The sequence below is a fragment of the Pinus tabuliformis genome, chromosome 4_2 (assembly GCF_031772625.1).
Source record: "Pinus tabuliformis cultivar Carrire ecotype Pingquan chromosome 4_2, CPIR1, whole genome shotgun sequence".
Classification (NCBI taxonomy): domain Eukaryota; kingdom Viridiplantae; phylum Streptophyta; class Pinopsida; order Pinales; family Pinaceae; genus Pinus; species Pinus tabuliformis.
The window spans coordinates 1,018,028,274-1,018,051,745 of record NC_142304.1 but is presented as its reverse complement, the minus strand read 5'-3'; the positions used below and the strand labels follow the sequence as shown (position 1 = coordinate 1,018,051,745).

The 23,472-nt window shown below is 35.8% G+C and overlaps 1 pseudogene; it reads left to right on the top strand.

Annotated features, from left to right (window-relative positions):
• LOC149173078 (aspartate aminotransferase, cytoplasmic-like) lies at window positions 1-22,400 on the top strand (annotated as a pseudogene).
• The last annotated feature ends 1,072 nt before the right edge of the window (window positions 22,401-23,472 follow it).

Below are 23,472 nucleotides of genomic sequence, written 5' to 3'. Positions count from 1 at the left end.
ATGGAGGAGAATGAGTCCGTTGCTGGATTCATGGCCAGAGTTAAGGACCTGAGTGAAAAATTGGGAGCTATCGGAGAGAAGGTATCCGACTCAGATCTGGTCACGCTCACATTAAATAGAATGACTGATGAATACCAGACATTCATCACAAGGCTGTCAGCAAGGGAGAAAGTCCCTTCATTTGACGAGCTAACATCGATTCTGCTCCAGGAGGAGGAGCGACGACAGAATTTAAAAACTCAGAGCAATGACCTTGCTCTGATAGCAAAAAGGAGACAATACAGAGGGAAGCAGCACCAGCAACCGCAACAGCAGCAGCAGCAAAAAGGAGCCAACACATTTCTAAAGAGATCATTTAAAGGTATGACTGATAATTATGTTAAGAAATGTTTTTACTGTGGAAAACCTGGTCATCAGATTAAAGAATGCTATAAGAGGCAGGCAGATGAACGAAGAAGCAAACATAGAAAACATCAGGGTTGTTTTGTTGGGGAAGAGGAGGACCACAACCACAAACTTCAACTATTTACAGCTGATTGTGCTCTTTCAACTTCAAAGGGAGATGAGGACGACATATGGTATGTCGACTCTGGCGCATCCTCACATATGACTGGTAAGAGGGACTGTTTTGAATTTCTTGAAGAAAATGCATGTGGATCGAAAATTTATCTAGGAGATGATAGTGGGTATGAGATCAAAGGATATGGAGACATTCCTATGAAGCTACCTAGTGGTGACATTAGACATCTTAAAAATGTATTATATGTTCCAGGAATTAAGAAAAATTTGGTCTCTGTCTCAATGATTACTGACCAAGACATGCAATTTCAATTCTTTAAGAATAATTGTGTCATTAAGGATAGCCAGATGGAAACAATTGCAACAGGAGTGCGGGTGGGGAGCTTGTACAGATTAGATGCAAAGAGTATGCCACGACAAGAAATGGTTGCAACTGGATCAACAGTCGAAAATCTCTGGCATCAGAGATTCGGCCATCTCAATTTGCAAGACCTCATCTTACTTCAGAAGAAAGGTATGGTCGATGGACTCCCTGTTTTTCATAATGTTAAGCTGGAATGTGATGGATGTGCATTAGGGAAAATGCATAGAGAAGAGTTCCCTTTGCATGTTAACGGAAAGGAAAGAGACATCTTAGAACTGGTGCATACAGACATTTGTGGACCTATGCAAACTAGGTCTTTAGGAGGAGCATATTACTTTCTGTTATTTACAGATGATTGCACTAGATTTTCATGGGTGTACTTTCTAAGTAAAAAGAGTCAAGCCTTTCACTAATTTAAAGAGTTTAAATCTATGATAAAGAACCAGACAGGAAAAAGGATAAAAATTCTCTGCTCAGATCAAGGGGGAGAATACAGGTTTGGAGAGTTCATGAATTTCTGCAAGCATCATGGGATTGTGCAGCAATTTACAGTGCCACACACTCCACAGCAGAATGGAGTAGCAGAATGGAAGAACAGAACTCTTGTGGAGTGCGCAAGAAGTATGCTTCAAGGTAAGGGTCTATCAAATGGTCTTTGGGCAAAAGCTATTAACACTGCTGTATATTTAAAGAATAGGAGTCCTACTAAATGTCTAGGCTTCAAAACCCCTTTTGAAGCATTGTTTGGACTCAAGCCAGCAGTTAGTCATTTAAGAATATTTGGGTCAAAAGCTTATGCTCATATACCTAAGGCAGATAGGAAGAAGTTAGACCCCAAAGCCCTGAAATGTATATTTGTTGGATATGGCACTGAGTTCAAGGCATACAAGTTATATAATCCTGTGACTCACAAGGTTTTTGCAAGCAGAGATGTTATTTTTCATGAACAGGTTGAAGAAGGAAAGGAGGATTCTAACAGTGATAGCCACATTCCATTGCTAATAGAAGTAAACAGTGAGGAAGATGAAGAGCAGGAGCAGAAACAAGAAGAAGAAGTAGCAGATAATGTAATAAATGATGATGCAAGCCCAGAAAGTGCTGAAATAGATAGAGTTGAGGTAAGTCCCCTACCTAGGAGATCAGGTAGAAAGACTCGACTACCTGCTAAATTGAGAGACTATGCTTTAATGTCTAAAATATTAAACATTGTAGAACCTGCAAATTATGAAGAAGCAAGCAAATTTGATGCATGGAGGGCTGCAATGCATGAGGAAATTGAATCAATATACAGAAACCATACTTGGGATTTAGTTGAGTTTCCTAAAGGTAAAACCACCATAGGATGTAAGTGGCTGTATAAACCAAAAATAAATGCAGATGGGAGTATAGAAAAATTTAAAGCTAGACTGGTAGCAAAGGGTTACTCACAACAAGAAGGAGTAGATTTCGATGACACCTTTGCTCTTGCAGCCAAATTAAACACAATTAGAATGCTAATTTCTTTAGCAACAAAACATAAATGGCAGCTACACCAGCTAGATGTTAAGTCTGCATTTCTGAATGGTGACTTAAAGGAAGAAATTTATTTAGTACAGCCTCAAGGTTTTGTGAAAAATGGATGCTAGGAGTTCAGGATAACCCATTCTCCATTAAGGGGGGGAGTTAAAAATAATCAATATTATTTTGTATTAATGGAGAAATGGTTACATAGTTGTAACGTATCTCCTTAGTTTAGGATTTGTTCCTACAATTTAGGAGTTTGTTTACAACTACCTGATTTCTAGTGATGTATTTAATATTGTAATATTCATTTGATGTAATTGAGAGTGAACAAAGAGAGAGTCTCTTCTTTGTTTGAGTGCAGTCTCGAGGTGCAGTACTCACCTGTGAGCTACAACTCCTTCTTTTATTTCAAATCTGATTTTTATCTATCTTTACTAACAAATAGAAATCAATGAATGATTCTATGATTTTTTTCATAATAGTTACAGAATAATAAATAACTAGAAGATCTTTTATCTAAGAATTTCAAGATTCTTGGTTAACCACACAAACTAATATTTTGTCTTAGCATTGCAAAATTTTCTTCATATCTTTTATTTGATTAGATTAATATTTTTGTTGCATAGATCTGTAATTTTCATGTAGAGCAGTGAAAAATATATAATAGCGTAGCTCATGGTTCCGATGGATCAAGGTTCCAATAGCTCATGGTTCTAGTGTTAACTCATGGTTTTGATGGCTTAAGGTCCCAATGGGTCATAATTCTGGTGTTGGCTCAAAGCTATAGTGTTGTAGTTTCTATGAGACAATAATTGTGTCACAACAACTATGTGATAATGATTGTGTTGCAGCAATGAAAATTTTTGTTTCTGCAACTACAAATTGAGTGTTGTAATAAATCAAACCAAAATATACTCTATGGAAACATTACAAGTTGCACAACAATCTATTTAGCACATTGTTTTTGCACATTAAATCAAAATTAATACAAACATTGTCTTTTTATAATGTTTATATCGGCCTGGAGTATGCCGTAAAACTGCTTCTGCTTGGCTAAGAGCTCGTCTTCCTCGGACGTAAGGAAACAGGTTAACGGCCCAAGACCCAGAGGCATCTGGCAGGAGTGAAAGCCTGCTCCCTTACGGACCACCAGCGGGTTATTACAGGTGGCATGGTTTTCCTTGATAACGGTGATGAGTCAAACCGACATTCGCGGATAGCAGCCAGAGATGGCTGTCCTCACTGTTGGTTTGACACCTGAGTTTGATAGGTTTTGCCACCTTCGAAAAAAAAAAAAAAAAAAAAAAAAAAAAAAAAAAAAAAATCATAAATTCACACAAAATATTAAAATATTAAATAAATATAATGGTAACACATTAAGCCTAATTCTCACGCAATAATGAATTAATACAATGTCTATGTTAATAGAAAGGGGTTAAAAATAAAGAAAATATGTTATTTCTTGAGCCTATCAAAAACACCGCTATATAAAACACACCAATACCTTACAATGAAATATTCAAATTCTAATGCATTAGAGAAAGTGAACTTATTCATAGCTCTCATCCATACTCAACATTCTTGGTACTCTAACCATGGACGGTTTCACCAATGTATATTGGGAAGATGATGTAAAAGAAATATATAATTTAAGCGTTTTTAATGGGGTCATTTGTGTAAACATGTTATATTTCATATTTTCTTTATTTTTTTAAATTTCTCATGATTGTTACCATTTTCTTTCATTAAGTTATGGTAATTTTGATTATTGCAATGATATAATGTGGTTTTCAGTGGTTTCCATTATTAGATTTTGAAAAAAACATCTATATTTATTATCATCTACTCGAGTTAGAACATTCAGTTTTCAATCATTCCATATAACTAAGGGCTAAGAAGCCTTTATACAACATTGAAGACTATAGGTTACTTAAGATTACTTTAAATATGGGTGAAAACTACTTTTTCTTCATACAGGGATAACACAAGGATACCAAATTTTAACTAAACAATTTAGGGATAAAAGAAGAAATCATTTCAAAAAAGAATAATATTAAAAATATTATTCAATTAAAATTTATGTATTCTGGTATATATGATACAAAATTAGAAATATAAAGGAAATTGAAGTATTATGAGGAGGTGATTACCCCAAATATCAAACATCAAAAGTACTTCTCACTGTTACCATTTTTAATCTTTTAACGCAACAATGTTATGGTGATCTTAGAATTGTTTTTTCAATTTCCAAAACAAATCAAGTAATTCATATTCAGTCTAAAAGAGTATGTTCATCATAACCTTTATCATAAAATAAATATATTTTGCACAGAATTGATTGATATGTAAAAATATTTTTACATATTTATTTAATATAATTTACTTATAAAATATTTAAGGCTTTGGGTCTAGTGTATGTCATAAAATTATCTTTGGTTGGCTAAGAGCTCATGAAACAAAGTGAAAAGATGCGCTTTTATGGACCATCATGAGGTAATTCTAGGTGGCATGATTTTCCTTGAATAATAATCATTAATTAATCTGAATTAGTGGATAGGAGTCAATGATAGTTGTCCCCACTCCTAATTTGACAACTAAATTGTGATAAAAACAAGAAAAAAATGTAAGTGCATGTATAATTATTAAATATTTTTTCCTAAAAATATAACAATTTTTACTAAAACTGTGAATTGTGAATTTAAATCATTTGATTTTTGAGTATATAAAAAAATTCAAGAATCTGATAAATTGTTTGAAGATTATTTATGTGATGAAAATGTTGAATTTGAGAATTCTAAAGCCACAGTAGCTATATTTTAGAGCGTTTTGAGTATATAACAAGACTCTGATAAGCTCTTAAATCTCTTTAAATTACATTACTAAAACATAAAATTGAAGGAAATTCGCACGAAAATTTTGAAAAAAAATAGCATCTTAAACTACAGCAAATTTTAATTTAATATATATATATATATATATATATATATATATATATATATATATATATAATTTTTCACTTTTTAACTCGCCGATAGACGCTCTGATTTGAACCTCGAGTGGATGAGGGCTGCAAGAATTATATTTTTTTTAATCAACGAACCAGATTGATTTTTGAGTGAATATGATTGTCTGAGCGTGTGTGATGGACGTCCGCGATTTCTATGAGTATAAATGATCTTGTATGTGGTGCTTTTGCTCTTGCCAGTGGTAACGTGGTGGTTTCTCCATCTCTGCTCCAAATGATTTGGTTTATCGCCTGGTCCTTTGTTCCACCTAGCCCATTTGCATTACCAGGGCGACAATCCTTTTGATATCGACCGCTGGGACAGGGTGTATATCAACCCTGGATTTGTTATTAGAGGGATCAACTCAGAGTTTGATTTTGAATAAGAATAAACAATGAAAGATGAGAGGGAGGCGTAATCTATGTTCCTAGTATGGATTTTAGAGAAGTTGTTCTAATGTGGAATCTGGTGGGTTGGTAGTAGTGATTTTGCAAAGCACTAGGAAATCCCTAATGTGGAATCTGGTGGGTTGGTAGTAGTGATTTTGCAAAGCACTAGGAAATCCCTAAAATCGTCAAAACTTTTACATTCCCGTTGGAAAGCAAATAAAGAAATCAGACAGATTGTTTTGCTATGAGGAACAACTCGAGGTGCCAAGGGAAAATTGCACAACTATCTCTGATTTTTACTGTTAATCACATATTCGTTTATTACATTACCTTCATGAATCAAAGATGATTCCAGTTGTTACATGGTATCATATTTTTATTTAGGGTCTTTACATAGTGTTAAGTTTGATTTGATTTCAAGAATTACACATTTTTTCAAATCAAGTAACTATTCATGATCATAATGCATGTTCTATTGGAAATAATAATCCCAACCATAGTGTTAAACACACTCCACTCAAGCATTGCATGGTTGTAATTTTGTTTGTAGGCGAAAGGATTGAAGTGAGAGCAGAAGTACATTGCTGATTATTCCACAACACAAAGAGAAGTTAAGGCATTTAATGAATTTTGGTAAATAGATATGGGCAAGAATTCACTCCGCGAGAGTTTCCTACACTCCACAATGCCAATAAGTTCAAAAAACCGATTACTATGTAAAATCGCTCATGCTGAGTATTAATTATTTGCTTTTTCATGTATTAATGTCAAATTTTTCTGTTGAGATAAATATGGATTTAGAAGTCATTTCTGTTGTTAGGCAAGTTAGAGAGCCAAAGAGGGTGAAAGTATCCGAGGTAGCGAGGAGAAAATCATAGAGGAAATATTGGTGGGCAAGTGAAAACGGTTTTACAGAGTTTAGACATTTACTCAGCAACCCAATGATGCAAAATCATAGAGGAAATATTGGTGGGCAAGTTAAAACGGTTTTACGGAGTTTAGACATTTACTCAGCGACCCAATGATGCGTAAATGACAATAAGTCTTTTGTACTTTTTCACTTGAAACTCTAGCCTCCATTTATCACGTGACTGTATTTCCTTATGTTTTAACATATAATATAAAGTGTGGCTTGTTGTGTTATGATATTAATCTTTCACAAGTAGATTTATTGCAACCTTTTTTCTTTTACTTTGTTTTGTTGTGAATGAGTTCTGTGTTTTATTAAGGCTCATTGTAGTTGTGATTTCTTTGCCGCAACATAAGACATGAAGTTGACTTCGCCCCAACTGAATTTTGTGCTAGACTCCACTTTTCTAACATGGTATTAGAGCGAATTAAACTCTGTTAGAGTAAAAGCATGTGCTTTTACATGTAAAAACAAGTGTTTGTACTAGCAGTGAAAAAATTGTTTTGAGAGAATAATTTTTGAAGTGTATTTACGAGTAGGTAGAAAGTTTTTTTTCTTTCACTCAGAAATGGAAACATAAGTACAAACTTGACTAATCCTCAGATAACTCAGTTTAATGGAAAAAAATTATGACTATTGGGCTATTAGAATGAATGCCCTCTTTTCATCTCAAGACATATGAGATTTGGTGGAGAATGGTTTTCAAGAACCAGTAGATGCAGCAGCATACAATGTGTTGTCTCAAGAAGAAAGGGATTTGTTGAAGGACAACAGGAAGAAAGATTCAAAAGCCCTGTTCTATATTTTTCAAGTAGTTCATGAAAGTATTTTCCCAAGGGTTGTAGTAGCAACGAAGTCTGAGAAAGCATGGGACACCATCAAGACAACCTACCAAAGAATGGCAAAAGTCAAGACAACAAAACTACAAATGTTGAGAAGAGATTTTGAGACACTTTGTATTAAAGTGTCTGAGAATGTAGGCTCATTTTTTACACATGTAGTCGAGTTGGTTACTCATATCAGGGCTCATGGTCAGTGTTACAGGGAAAAGTGTCTATGCGGAACTGCTAATCCCACTAACGTGTGGTAGCTACCTTAGAAACAAACAAAGTAAAGCTACTTTCATTTTTCCTTTATCAAAGATAGATGAGAGAAGAATAAAGGAGACCAACCTCTATCTTGCGCTTGGCTCCTAATTCGATTCCTCTCTCTTCTGATAGTCCTTTGCTACTTGCTTCCTTGTACACCCAGCTTCACAAAGTACCTGTAGAATCAAAGTAGCATAACACTATATAAGAACATTGATCTATTATCATAAACAATCTAGGATCAGATGTAAATTGACCATACAAATACATAAAACATAAACGACACAAGAGTATGGAGGAAAACTTGAATAGCTTTTATTGATAATCAAGAAAGAGCCAAGAGAGTTACAACCAGTTGTTCTGACCCAGCATCATCCTCTCAGCAAGTAAGCCCTTCTTCACCTCATGCAAAGCTTAGATCACCCAACACTATGATGTTGCCTAAAAAAACCAACAGCAATTCCTTACAAGATACAAAATTCTAGCCTCTGGATCTCTGGGATGAGGGATCCATATATAGATATATGTAAGGGAGATGAGTCAGCTTGTGATTTGATTAGTGTCTTCCCTCTTGATAGTTCTTGCTTCCACTTGGAGATTGATGATCTCTTACTCATCCTTGGTCGAATTCAGACAGGCAAGTGTCACAGGAGAAGTTTCTGGAAGATTCCATGCCTCTCCACCTCGCGGATTGACACTGCCATTTGTCACTTCTCGCCCATCATACCCCATAGAAGGGCTTTTTGAAATGCAATGCACCCACAGAGTGTACTTAGGTGAGATGAAACGCACTTTGCCTATGGAGCAGGTGAAATGATCCTGTTTTGATCAGTTCTGAGTGGTTTTTCATGGAGAACTTCTGGGAGAAGCTGTAATCAGTTGACCTTGTTCCTTTAGGCGTTAGAACAAAAATTTTAGGGACTTAGGAGCCCTTGGTTTATGGACATTTTATGCTTGGGGTTGCAGTGCCCAAAAATGTCTATAACAGTCAGGCACGTGAAGAGAGAAGAAGAGTTGAGAAAGTTTTGAGAAGTTTGCGAGCAAGGTTTGATGCCATTGGTGTGGCCATAGGAGAGACAAAGGATCTCCAACATTTCTCAGTGGATGAGCTTCATGCATCACTGATTTATCATGAACATAGACTGAATAAAGCAACAAGCTCTTCATTGGAGCATACCTTCAAGACACAAGTTTCCTTTGGTCAAGGTCGAGGCAGAAGAAGATCATATGCTAGAGGAAGAGGAAGAAGCCCACACAGAGGTGGAAGAAGTAGCCCTTCAAGCTCAAGTGGAAGGGGAAGCAATCAAAATCCAAGTCAAGGCCCAAACCAAAATCAAGCACAAGGTCAGAGGTATGATAAATCTCAAGTCCAATGTCATTACTGTAAGAAGTATGGTCATTATGAAAATGAATGTAAAAAGAACCAATATGACATTAGTAACAAATCAAGTGTAAATTTCACAAAATATTATGAGAACCATGATAGCATGTTTTTAGCTTGTAATGTTGCACAAGAAAAACAAAGTGATATATGGTATCTAAATTCATGGTGTAGCAACCACATGTCAGGGAACATAGAAATGTTTTCCAATATAGATGAATGTGTGAAATCTGAAGTGACATTAGGGACTGATAACAAGGTCTTTTTCATGGGAAAAGGAAGAGTTAATATCCTAACAAAGAAGGGGGAGAAGAAGTACATCTCAGATGTTTACTTTGTCCCCGGTCTAAATCATAACCTCATAAGCATTAGAAAACTCTTGAAAAAGGGCTACAATGTTTTCTTCAAAAATGATGAGTGCACAATTTTGGATAGGCCTCCAAGCAGACAACTGATTGCAAAGGTTTAGATGACAAACAATAGAATGTTTCCCCTAAATAAAGGATCAGTTTTGAAGGAAGAAGGTGCACAAGCACGACTATCAATGAACTCACAAGAGGATGGAAGAAAAGAGGCAACTATCACACATGTGAACTATCAAGAAGAAGTCAAAGATGAAAACTGGTTATGGAATTTGATATTTGGACATCTCAACTTTGGAGGTTTGAATTTGCTAAATAGGAAATGCATGGTGAAGGGTTTGCCACTCATAGAAAAACCGAACAGCCTATCTGAAGGATGCATCTTGGGCAAGCAACATAGAGAGATATTTCCAGTAGGAAAGTCAGTAAGGGCAAAGGCACCTTTGGAGACTGTCCACTCAGATTTATGTGGACCAATGTAAACACCATCAATTGGTGGCAACCACTACTTATTGACCTTGATAGATGGTTGCACAAGAAAGACATGGTTCTATCTCCTAAAACAAAAAAGTGAAGTGTTTGAGTTCTTTCGCCAGTACAAGGCTCTTGTTGAGAAGAAAAGTGGACACTACATCAAAGTCCTCATGGCTGAAAAAGGTGGCGAATAGATCACAAATGTTTTCCTTCAATTTTGCAAGGAGCATGGAATTCACAAGTAATTTACAACAATATATACACCTCAACAAAATGGTGTAGAAGAAAGGAAGAATAGGACCATTATGAAAATGGCAAGTATGTTAAAGGAAAAACATTCTCCAAATGATTATTCGGCTGAAGTTGTTGAATGTGCAACATATATCTTGAATAGATGTCCAACCAAAATCATCCAGAACGTGGTTCCTGAAGAGGCATGCAGTGGAGGAAATCATAGTGTCAGTCACATGAGAGTCTTTGGATGTGTGGCATATGCACATGTCCCGAATGAGTTGAGGAAGAAGTTGGACAGCAAGGGGGAGAAATGTATATTTGTTGGATACATTAATGAATCCAGGCATACAAGCTTTGCAATCCATCAACCAAGAAGGTCATAATCATAAAATATGTGCAGTTCATAGAAGAGGAAGCATGGGATGGAATTTTAGAGAAGAGAGTCAATGTCAAAGCATGTATATCACATGAGGACAAAGAGGAATTCACAACAACAAGTAATTCCTCAACAATGACTCCCTCTACACCTATTCAAGCGCAACAAAGTAGACATCAAGGAACACCGTCAACAAATAATAAGACAGCGTCACATAGTCAATCAAGTGCTTCTCCAAGCATGCAGCAAAGCACAACACCAAGTGACATGTCAAGCTCATCTTCAACAAGCACAAGAAGACCAAAATTTAGAAATTTAAATGACATTTATGAGCAAGAAGAAGTTGATAGCAGCATTAGTATGAATTCATTATTTTCTTTTTTTTTGTCATGTGGATGACCCAATCGAATTTGAAGATGTAGTCAAAGAAGAAAAATGGCTTGTGACAATGGAGGAAGAAATAAAGGCAATAGAAAAAAATGACACATGGGAGCTAGTGGACTTGCCACAAGGAAAACAAGTCATTAGAGTGAAGTGGGTATATAAGACCAAAAGCGACATTGAGGGAGAGATTGAAAGGCACAAAAAGATATTATTCGGAGACATTTGTGCAATTTGCGAGGATGGAGATAGTGCATACAGTTGTGGCAATTTCTGCGCAACATAAATGGAAAGAGTATCAAATGGACGTAAAATCAATGTTCTTGAATGGAGTGCTGAAAGAGGAAGTATAGGTTGTGCAACTACCTGGTTATGAGGTAGAAGGCAAATAATACAAAGTGTATCAATTGACGAAATCTCTTTATGGGCTGAAGCAAGAATCGCATGCATGGTACAATAGGATAGATGCCTACTTGTTGGACAATGGTTTCGAAAAATGTGACAGAGAGCCTACCCTCTACAGAAAAGAGAGTGATGGTAAGATTCTTGTTGTCGTATTTGTAGATGATTTAATTTTTACAGGAAATGATGATTTCCTCATCACTAATTTCAAAGAAGTCATGAAGAGTGAATTTGAAATGACTGACTTAGGGTTGTTAAGGTATTTTTTGGGCATAAAAGTAAGGCAAACTGGAAATTACATTTTCATCTCTCAAGCAAAGTATGTAGCAGAAATTTTGGAGAGGTTTAAAATGAAAAACAACAAGCCCGCACCGATTCCAACTATCATGGGGTTGAAGTTGAGCAAAGAAGATTGCAATAGAAATGTCAATCCGACTTTATACAAAAGTATGATAGGCAGCTTGAGGTATTTGACTGCCACTAGGCCAAATATAATGTATGCAGTGAGCTTGGTGTCGAGGTTCATGGAGACACCCAAGGAGACACATTGACAAGTAGTGAAAAGGATTCTAAGGTATGTCAATGGGAAAAAACAGTATGGCGTTTGGTACAATGCAACAAATGATTTCAGGTTGGTTGGTTACACTGACAGTGATTGGTTAGGAAGTGTCAATGACAGAAAGAGCACATCAGGATATGTTTTTCATTTGGGTTCCAAAGCCATTTCATGGGCTTCCAAGAAGTAGCTGATAGTTTCATTATCAACAGCAGAAGCTGAATATGTCGCTCAACAAGTGGAAATGTGTCAGGCAGTTTGGATGAGAAGGATGTTGAGGGATCTTCACCATGACCAAGAGAGAACGACAATTATTTTCTGCGACAACACATCATCAATTGCATTGTCAAAGAATTATGTATTTCACAAGAGGACCAAGCATATTGATGTTAAATATCATTTTATCATAGAGTTGATTAACAATGATGAAATTGTGTTGCAGCACTATAGGTCACAAGAACAATTTGCTGATATTTTCACAAAACCATTGGCACGTGAAAGTTTTGTTTATCTCAAAGATTGTTTGGGAATTGCCAATGGCAGTATTTATGATTAAGGGGGAGTGTTGGAAATAATAATCCCAACCACCGCCTTAAACACACTGACAAACACCATGCTTTCCTAGTCAACTACTGCACGGTTACGATTTTGTTTGCAGGCGAAAGGACTGAAGTCAGAGCAGAAGTAAAACATTGACCATTCCGCAACACAACAAAGAAGTTAAGGCATTTAATTAATTTTGGTAAATAGGTATGGGCAAGCATTCACTCCGCAACTGTTGCCCACACTCCACAACACCTGCAAGTTCATAAAACCAATTACTATGTAAAATCTCCCATGTTTCGTATTAATTATTTTCTCTTTCATGTATTAATGTCAAATTTGAATGTTGAGATAAATATGGATGTAAAATTCATTTACGTTGTTGAGAAATTTGGAGAGTGAGAGAGGGTGAAACCCTGTGAGGTAGTGAGGAGAAAATCATGGAGAAATATTGGTGGGCGTGTGAAAACTATTTTACGGATTTTTACAGACCCATGCGTAAATCGCACTAAGTCTTTTGTGTTTTTTCACTAGGAGCTACAGTGTCCACTTATCAAGTGAACGTACTTCCTTATCTTTTAACATATAATAGAAAGCGTGGCTTGTTGTGTTATGGTGTTAATCTTTCACAAGTAGATTTACCACAACCCTTTTTATTTTACCCTGTTTTGTCATCAATGAGTTTTGTGTTTTATTAAGCCTCTGTGTAGTTGCGATTTATTTACCGCAACATAATAATTACCTTCCTGCAACTAAAGTTGACTTCGCCGCAACTGAAGTTGACTTCCCCGCAACCAACTTTTGAGCTAGACTCCTCAACTCTGCCCTGTGAAATTTTATAGCACGTTCAAGGTAGATGATTTCAATTTTTTATTGCAATCATGGGAGATTGAGTATTGCATAGTGTCATACTCCTGCGTTGCAGCTAAGTTTTCATAACATCTTTATATAAATGTAAAATATGATTGGTTTTGAAGCAGTGTTACAAATCTTGGTGGGGTTTATCTAGACCCCTGGGTGAAATTTGAGTACTCGTGGTTTAGCTGAGTTTTCCCAGAGTCTGAGTTTTCTCCATTGATGTTATATTATTAAAATTTTCTGTATTATCGGAGTTTTTTCTATGTTCTTTTCTGAGCCAGTTTCAAGCCCTTACTCTTTAGCCTTGCTGACCTTTTTACCAAACCAATTAAGGATTTTTAATAAATATAATTTCAATTTCCAACATTAATGTTGAGCTATTGAAGGTCAATTTTTATCAACATTTCGTTGTTAATTCCAGGAAGGAAAACCTCTTGTCTGAAATGTTGTCAGACTAGCAGAGGAGCTCTTAATTCAAAATAGGTATACAGTCACTTAGAAGTTAAACATGTTTGTAGGCTGAGCTTTTATAAATCAATCCATGGTTTTATGCAGATCTCGATATAAGAAGTATTTTCACATAGCTCGTCTTATGGGTTCAAGAAACTAAGTGTAAAGTTGATTCTTAGTGATGGAAGGTATAAACGCTAGATTATAGGATGATTTATAAAAAAATTCTAAATTACTTCTTGATGGCATGTGTGGAGAAAGTAAACTATGTTTTCATCATAAATGGGATTCCTTCCCCTTATTTTCTAGCAGGAAGAGGACTGCGTCAAGGTTGTCCCCTATCTCCTCTCTTGTTTATCCTGGCAATGAATTCATTAAGTCTTCATATTAGCAAAGCAGTCAGTGAAAATAGATGCCGACCTATGAAAATTTGCAGAAACAACTACATCTCGCATAACTTATTTGTAAATGATGTGCTCATATTTGCAATGCTATGCAGAATCACTTGGATTCGTCTTCATGATATTCTAAAAAGATTGGAAAATGCTACTGGTCTTCAAATAAACAAATCAAAATCCATCCTCTTCCATAATGATGTCAACATGGAAACAGTAGATTGGATATCTATGCTGTTTGGGATAGAGACGCGGTCCATCAAGAATGGATTAAAATATCTGGGATTTCAGCTGAAAGAAAAGGGATACTCTAAAGTGTACTCGCAATGGATAATAGACAGGTACTATAAAAAGATATTAGCTTGGGAATATAAGTGCCTATCATTGGCAGGAAGAATTATTCTAACACAAGCAGTATTAACACAACTCGCTGTATACTGGGCACACTTATTCCTCCTCCCTACAAGTATCATCCAAAAAATGAACAAGATAATTGCAAACTTCATATGGGGCAGCAAATCAAAACGGAGAAAATATCATCTTACTACAACGGAAAATATCTCTATGTCAAAGAATTCAAGTGGATGGGGACTATTGGACTTGAGGACTTTTGGCAAGGCACTCTTGTGCAAATCACTGTGGTGAGGGATTTATGGAGAGGGTCCTTGGAGCATCACAATAAAGAAGAAATATATGGGCGTCAAAGATATAGCACACTGGTACAGATTAGGGAGGATCAGAGCCATGTATGGATCAGCTACATGGCTAAGCTTCTGCAAGATCGAGCATTATTTTCTAAGGAACTTGGTATGGAACTTCCAATCTGGTAGCAGGATCCTCATTGGAATAGACCCTTTCATGTGTGGTCGAGAGAAGATAAGTCTTCCTGAAAGACTCCTAAATTTCTTCCATAGGAAAGGCTTTTTCACATGGGATAAACTCATAGCAGCATGGCAGGGCCCTATCCCTCTTTGGAAAGAGGCTGACAATCTGGGAATGTCTGAGTCTTTGGCAAGGCAATGGAACATAATCAGAGATGGCTTGAGAAGCTGTGGAATACATCGTTCTATGCTAGAAGATTTTCTTATCTGGAAAGTGCCAACAGCAAGTGCTCAGGTTTGTTAAAAGACATTTACACAAACTTGATTGGTTTAAAGACCACACATTCTAGCCCAATTTTTCCATCAATTTTTTGGAAGACCGAATGTCCCCCCAAATTAACATATTTCTCATGGTAGGTCTACCATAATAAAAACCTGTCTTGGGAAAATCTAGAAAAAAAAAGAAATTGGCACGGGCCGGGCTTTTGCTTAATGTGCAAATCAGCTGAGGAAAGCAACTATCACATGTTCTTCCACTGCCAAAAAACTCTACAATTATGGCATGAACTGGCAGTTTCTTTTGGTTTCCCTCTCATGAATTATGCATCCACGCAAGAAGCTTGTGACTGGTGGAGTGGACAAAAAGATGCATGGAGACCAATAATTATCATAGTTCTGTGGTGTACATGGAAGTGGAGAAACAACATAATTTTCAAAGCCAGAAAAGAGATTTTCACGGCAATTCAACAAAATATTGTATCCATCTATGATTCCTTGCCGGCAAAGAAACACAAACGGAAAAATTCCAATCGAAATGAGCAAGAAGACAGTCACTCAAGGGTCCCGAGAGTGTATTTTGATGGCGCTGCTTAGAAAAACTCTTGTGGTTGCGGGGTACATATCATAATGGATGAGAACCTCCAATATCTCATTTCATGGAATGGGGGAAAGGGCTCTAACTGCATGGCTGAGGCAATGGCTCTAGGGGGTCTTCTTGCCTTCTGTATCTTTTTTGATATTCAGTTTGTTACAATCTTTGGGGAATCCAAAATCATGGTTCATCATGTGATGGGAAAATGCCACACCAGAAGCCCACACCTTGCAGGATGGATGGACAGAATCATGTATCTATGGGGAATAGTGAAAGGATACACCATTTAACACATTTATATATCCCAAAACCAACAAGAAGATATTTTATCAAAGGAAGGTTGTCTATCAAAAATAGGTACCTGGAACATGGAGGTAATAGTATGCGAGAAATCCTTCTCCATCCAGGATTTCTCCATCCTTGGTTCTTAATTCTCTTTTTGATACTCTTCGAGTATGCACTGTTATTTTTTCCTTTTGTTTAATCTCCTCGAATATGTATGGTTTATGAATGGTCGAACTATCTCGGCAACAAGTTTATACTTCAGAAAATATCATGTGCTGTGTTAAAAGTCTTGTATATGTTAGCTATGTAACAGCTCAGATCACTTTCATCCTAGATGGACATCTCATCTAGTTTTTTTTTTTCTTATTCAGACCTCTTCAGCTTTTAAGAGCTTTATGATGTACTATCTGTTATCTTTATATTGTCTCAATATAATACAAATCATTCTTTTTCGTTCTGAAAAACAAATCTGGAAGTGTAATTTGATGATCTTTTGTGTCACTAGTCCTACTATTGCGGAGAAAAGGGCTACCACTGCACAATGCTCGTCTCGAACAGGTTCACTCAGGGTTGGAGGTGAGTTTCTCGTGAAGCATTATAGCCAAATAAGTTGTTTTGTCAAGGAATTTTGAGCTCGCTTCTATCCTATGAGATATGCAGAAAGTGAATAACAATTCTATGATTTTTTATCTCATAGGCATGTTGATAAATTTTCTCATTTCACTTAATAAAGTTTATTGGAATCTGTGTACCTCATAATTGCTTAGAGAGGCATTCTGAGCTCCAGTATGACTCCGATGTGTAAGTATGTCTATGCTCAATGTTAAATTTTAGGTAATTCCCGCCAACATAAAAATAAAGAATTAGAAATATAAATAATGTTTATGTTCATCTCTCCACTAAATAATAATAACTAGAATAGAAAACATTTCAATACAATTATCTCACGGGTTTAATAGTTCTTTTATCATATACGATGAATTTGAATGGATCATAAATTTACCTTCAACAAAAAATTTTACCACATTAAAATTCCAAATTAGGTAAAATTTTAAACATCTTTACTTTTTACTAAAGTCACTACCATTTTGTAAATCAAAATAAAAAGGTTAATTCAACAAAAAAATTCAAAAACTTGCCCTAAAATCTTTTAATATTTCTTTTAATTAATTATTTGTAAAATTATTCTTTAAAAGGAAAACCATATCTTATGGATATATTAAAAATATATATATATATATATATATATATATATATATATATATATACACATAAATATTTCCATGTAAAGTTGTAATATTCCAAAATATTCATTCGATGTAGTTTTATTATAAATTTTCTTTTTATGTGATGTAAAACGCATTATTAAATCTACTATTAATATTGAACATATTAATATTACTATTAAATCTAATATTAATATTAATATGTTATAATATTAATTTTATTCAACTTAATAACTTTTAATTAGTACAATGTTAGATTTAATGTAATATTATAATGATATATATTAACTCTAGATATATATGGGAGGGAAGAACAAAGACATACAGTGATAGAGGTGGAGAGGTAGAGGGAGTGAGAGAAATGAGGAGAGAGGGAGGGATAGAGAGATCGAGTTGGAAGGAGAGAAAGGGAGGGAAGAAGAAAGACATAGGGAGAGAAAAGTGGAGAGAGAGAAGGAGTGACAAGGAAGTAATGGAGAGAGAATGTTTATACTTGGGGTGAGATAGAGAGACAAAGAAGGAGATATGGAGAGAAGGGGGGGAGAGAGTGATAGGATTGGAAGGAAAAGAGAGAGAGAGAGAGAGATTTGAGGGGGAGAGATAGAGGGAGGTGGGAGAGAAAGGGAAAGAGAGGAAGGAAGAGAGTGATGACTTGAGAGAGAGAAGGAGAGAGGAAGGGAGAGAGAAAGGAAGGTGAGAAGAAAGAGACATAGAGAGAAAGGTGGAGAGAGTGAGAGGGAGTGATAAGGGAGATGGAGAGAGAGTGAGAGAGGAGAGAAAGAGGAAAGGGAGATTGAAGTGGTTAGAGAGGGAGAAGAGCAGAAGAGAGAGAGAAAGTGAGGGAGAGAGAGATAGATAGATATCGAGAAAGAGCGTGTATTTTTTGGGGGTTATATAGAAATACCAAAGAGGGGCAGAGGGAGATATAGATATAGATGGAAGGTGAAGAGAGGGAAGAAGAGAGAGATAGAGAGAGGGAGAGATAGATAAATATGGAAAGAGAGAGAGTTTGTGTGTTTGGTGGGGGTGACATAGAGAGACAAATAACAAGTGATGGAGGGAGATATAGATATAGATGGAGGGGAAGAGAGGGAATAATATTTCTTTCACTAAATTCATTGATTTCAATGTAGATGGTGATTTCTAATCCCATTTTATTGCTTGGATTGAAGGAGATAAACTAAATTAGAGGGGAGTGGAGGAATGAAGAGATAGAGAAGGAGAAGAGTGAGAGAGGTAGAGAAGGCTAATAGAGAGAGAGAGAGAGGAAGATACAAAGATTCACGGGGGAGAGGAGGAGAGAGAGAAGGAAAGAGTGAGGGAGAAAGTGATAGGGTTGGAGGGAAGAGAGAGAGAGAGAGATAGATGGGGGATAGAAAGGGATAGATAGGAAGGATGTGAGAGAGGAGGAGAGGCAAAGGGAGAGAGGAGACGAAAGAGGGATGCCCAAAGATATGGCGTCAAAAGGGTAGTGAGGGAGGGAAGAAGAAAGACATAGAGAGAGAGAAGTGGAGAGAGAGAGAGAGAGAGGAAGTGACAAGGGAGAGATGGAAATAATGTGTGTATGTTTGGGGGTGAGATAGAGATACAAAGAAGGAGAGATGGAGGGAGATATCACTATCGATGGCGGAGAGAGAGAGGGAAGAATATTGGTTACACTGGCTGCATTGATTTTAACATACAGGGCTGATTTCTAATATTATTTGATTACTTGCACTAAATGAATTTATTTTAGTGTAGATGTTGATTTTTAATGATATTTGATTGCTTGCACTAGATTCATTGGTTTAAGTGTAGATGTTGATTTATAATCTTATTTGATTGTTTACACTAGATGCATTGATTTCAGTGTAGATGTTTTCTAATTCTATTTGTTTGTTTGCACTAAAGGCATTGATTTCAATGTGTATGGTTATTTATAAGCCTATTTGATTGTTTGCACTAGATGCATTGATTTCATTTTTTATGGTGGTTTATAATCCTATTTGATTGCTTACACTAGATGCATTGATTTCAATGTAGATGTTGATTTCTAATGATATTTAATTGTTTTAGAGAGAAATTTATCCGAAGAAATCACATCAAATAATTTATTGGAGCCAAAATTTCGAACCCTCCACTATAGTTCATCATGAGGGCAAAGGTGGAGTATCTGATCTAAAATTAACAATATATATATATATAGGTGGAGATGCTTCAGAGAAACAAAAATTATCAATTGATCCTTTAGAAAGTCAAAAATAAAAATTATTTTTTTTTGAAACGTTATAAAGTCAAAGTAAAATGAAAATGAAAATAGTAATTACAAACGCCCATAGGGCTTTGGATTAATGGTGAATGGGTGCACTGTTAAGGCACTCCTTGTGATAGGTCACTGGTTCAATTTCTAAAGCCTCTCTGAAATTCGTATGATGGAAGTGATCAATTTTGGCTAAAACCCGGGAATCCTCAATACATATGTGGTGTTTAGTATTAGACGCATGCATTGATTGTTTTCACTAGTTGCATTGATTTCAATGTAAATGTGATTTCTAATCCTATTTGATTTCTTGCACTAGATGCATTGATTTCCATGTAGATATTTATTTCTAATCCTATTTGATTGCCTACATTAGATTCATTGATTTCAATGTAGAAAATTTATTCTAATCATATTTCATTGCTTGGATTAGATGCATTGATTTCGGTGTAGATGCTTATTTCTGATTTGATATAACTGGAGGTATGATGGTATGCTAATTTTAGAGTGATTAGATTAATAGTGTGATTGATTTTAGTGTAAGCACAAAAAAATTATTGACAATGTGCATTGATTTTTGTGTTATAGTAATTCAACATATTAAGCTTAGAGAGAAAGAGAGAAAAGGCAAGATGCTTACTACAATAGCTCGAGATAAAGACTTGAATGGTTTATGATTTCAAAAACTGTGATACCTAAAATTAAATGAAATAGATCCGCAATATCAATGCTGCTACAAGCTATTTACAAGATTTTCTTCCTTCTTCATCACCAATTAATTACTAATAGAAAATTACATACACATATATAAATATAACACAAAAATGATACCATTCACAAACATTACCATAAAAATCCAAACACATAAACACACAAACCACTCAAAGCATCCAAACAAAAACACACACAAGTCACTCAAAACATCTAAACACAAACATACAAAAAATTCAAGGCCAACAACAGAGGCTAAATTAAAGAACAAAAATATATGGTCATGTCAAGAAAACAAAACATAATGTAAATTTCAAAGTATGAAGTTTATCTCAAACATACACAGAATAATGATAATCTAAAAATATGACATTGCTGCCCTCAATTGGATCTAGCCTAGATCCATCTAACTCTGCATCTATCATGCACTGAGAGGGATCGAATCCCTCGAGGTGCAACCCTTTCCTCAAATTATACACTCCAAAAATAATGTTTTCACCTCGAGGGATTTGATCCCTCTCGGCGCGTGATAGATCTGACGTTATATGGATCTATTTTATATTCCAATACCCACATGGGGTAATCATCCTAAGATATTTACTCTTGGAGGATTGAGTATGAAGACGTCTCAATACTATTGTCCCAGAAGATGTGGGTTTGTTTAACAACGTTAGATAATATACCTTGCTTTTATTACTCCCATGGTTTGTTTCCTAAATGGATTCCGCATGAAAAAAATACGACATTGGACATAAGAAAATAAAAATGCAAGTATGAAATAATCCCATAAACATAAATAATAAGGGAAAGGAAAAATTGAGGTTAAGGATTGAAAAGATTATGAAACCATTAAAACAATTCAAATTGTAATGAATAAACACCAACCTTTCACCCTTGCAGTGAATGCTTCAACTTGAACTACCATTACACCATTTAAACATGGAACCAACAAAATAACGGAAAATAAGTGTTTGTTTTGAAATTCGAAAGTATCTTGTGTTTGTGCATCAAATGATTACACAAGGTTTCTTGGTAGACAATATTTCATTTTTCTTTCTGTATTATAAACAATAGTGCTTGAAGATCTAAATGTAGCTCCAATTAGAGCTATAGTGCTGCTTCATCCATGCGCACATAATCCCACTAGTATAGATCCTACACAAGACCAATGAGAAGAAATTCGACAATTAATAAGATCAAAAGGTCTGCTTCCATTTTTTAATAGTGCTTATCAGGTTAGCTAATATCAACACAATGAAACTTTCATTCCTATATGATATTTTCCCTATCATGTATGGTGAAATTAAAGGATATATTTTTTTACCTTTTTTTCATCCATACGTTATGTATACTGAAGGTTTCTTTAAATTGTGCAATAAAGCATGAACATTCACTTAATTTATTCAAGGATTTTCCAGTGCAAGATTTGATGCAGATGCATACTCTATTCGTTTGTTTGTAGGACATGGTGGTGAGTGTTTTATTTCTTAGAGTTATGCAAAGAATATAGGGTTGTATCAGGAGCGTGTGGGTTCTCTTAGTATTGTAAGGACAAATAACCTCAAAACCCTTATGGTTTCAAGGATAAGTTTTATTTGTAAAATTATTGTATGTGTCAGTTGAAATAAACTATTTGAACTTGTCATATGCTTGAATATCACAATTCTTGAATATCCAACCCTCAGATTAATTTCTTGAAGTGAAAACTTTATTGTTACAATGATATTTTGTTTAATATATTTTAAATAATTTGAATGATGTTCTTTTAGGTTTGCAGGAGTGCAATAGTGGAAACTAGAGTTGAAAGTCAGTTGAAATTGGTTATTCAACCAATGTACTCAAGCCCTCCTATTCATGATGCTTTGATTGTGTTAACCATTCTCAGTGACAGGAAAGTATTTAATATCTACATTTCCTCTAGCATGTAATGATAGAAGTGTCACTACTTAATGTCTTTTTCATATTGACAATATTGTACCTAATGCAAGAATATTTCTTATAGTTGGATTGTTGAGTTAAAAAACATGGCAAATCACATTATCAACATGCGCCATTAAGCATTTGCTGTGTATTTTTGCCAAACACTTGTCTTAGGCTAGAGAGAATCTGTAAAGGGAGGAGTCCCCTGAAGTATTGGTGCTATTCATCCATAAGACAAAGTCAGGCCTTCGAGCTCCTTATTGGTCATTAGGCATCATAGGAGGTTGAGCCCCTGACCTGTGTCGTCATCCGATTGGTTTAAAATCACGTCCGTAGTACCCATCTAGTAAAATACAGTTGAGACCATTGTGAGCTAAAAATAATCAGAAGTCGGATTGCGAGCATAGTATTCGATTTTCACAGACAAAACAAATCACCAACCCCGACCTCCGATGAAACCCTGTTAACTAATCGACCAGAAGACAAAGTCTGGCCTTTGGGTTTCTTGTTATTCACTCGACATCAAAGGAGTTCAAACTCCGAACAATAAGTCGGGGCTGACACCCCAACCTACATGATCATCTGATTGGTTGAAAAGCGCGCAAGAGATACCCATCAAGTAGACTGTAGTTGAGACCATCATGACCTGAAAATAATCAAAATTTGTGTTGTGGGCATAGTATTTGACTTTTGCAGACAAAACAAATCGTCGACTGTGACCTCCAATGGAACCTCATTAACTTGTTGGATAGAAGACAAATTCAAGCCTCTGGGCTGCTTATTGGTCGCAAGGCATTAAATGAGGCCAACCTCTCACCAATAAGTTAGGGGCGACCCCTTAACCTGTGTGGTCATCAAATTGGTTGAAAAGTGCATGGGTGATACTTGTTGAGTAGACAACACTGAATTGAGGAGTTGCTACGAAACAAGAGGAGCGGGGGAAATGCAGTAGGAAGAAAACCAAGGCTTTGAACTGCCGCTAAGACAGACCTCCATGAAAGGACACATAGGAAGGAGCTCCACTCCCTCCTTTAAGCAGATTGTGCCTAATAGTGGAAAAAACGAATGGAAAATGACAGAGAGCCTCCAGATGGAAAGGATAGAAATAATGAAGAAGAACAGGAGGGAACTAAGTCAAGGGAACATAATGATGTATTGGAAAATGAGGAAGGAATCAAGGAACAAAGCACTAAAGACAAAACTCACATG